This window comes from Corvus moneduloides, chromosome 1, assembly GCF_009650955.1.
Source record: "Corvus moneduloides isolate bCorMon1 chromosome 1, bCorMon1.pri, whole genome shotgun sequence".
Taxonomy (NCBI): domain Eukaryota; kingdom Metazoa; phylum Chordata; class Aves; order Passeriformes; family Corvidae; genus Corvus; species Corvus moneduloides.
The window spans coordinates 154,747,158-154,748,043 of record NC_045476.1 but is presented as its reverse complement, the minus strand read 5'-3'; positions in this window follow the sequence as shown (position 1 = coordinate 154,748,043).

The following is an 886-nucleotide window of genomic DNA, read 5'->3' as shown; positions in this document are numbered from 1 at the left end:
GAGGAGCGGAGGGGGCGGGAGCGAAGGAAGGGAGGGAGGGAGGGATGAAGGAAGGGAGGGAGGGCGGCCGGGAGCCGCTACCGCCCCGCGCCCGCCGCCCGGCCCGCCCGGCTCTCCCGCGCCGCCGCCTCCATGATCCTGCGCGCGCCCGCGGCAGCGCCACCCGCCGGCCCGGGGGCGGGGCCACGCCGAGGGAGGCGCATGCGCAGCCCCACCCCTGCCCCGCGCGGGCGCGCGGCCCCGCCCTGGGAGTTCCAGGATCGATTGGGTTCGGGAAAAGTGCGGAGGTCAGGCCGGGGCTGGACAGCGCCGCGTCCGCTGCAGCACGGCACTGAGGGCCGCGTCCAGTCTTTCCTTAGGCACCGCCAGGGACGCCAGCACCTCCCTGAGCAGCCCATTCCAACGCCTAATCAACCTGTCTCTGAAAAACTAATGTCCAACCTAAACCTTCCCTGGCGCAGCTTGAGGCCATTTCCTCTCATCCTGTCGCTGGTTGCCACGGAGAAAAGACCGACCCGCACCTGGCTATAACCTCCTTTTAGGGAGTTGTAGAAAGCTCTAAGATCCCCCTGGGATCTCCTTTTCTCCAGGCTAAACACCCGCAGCAACCTCAGCTGCTCCTGGTGCTCCGGACCCTTCACCAGCTCTGTTGCCCTTATCTGGACACACTCCAGCCCCGCAATGTCCTTCTTGAATTGAGGGGCCAGAGCTGGACACAGCAGTGATGTTGTGACTGCACCACTGAGTACCAAAGGACAGTCACTGCCCTGGTCCTGCTGGTCACACTGTTCCTGATACAATCCAGGATGCCATTGGCCTCCTTGCCCACCTGGGCACACGCTGGCTCAAATGGTGGGATGGCAGTGGGCCTGGTCCCATGAGCGCT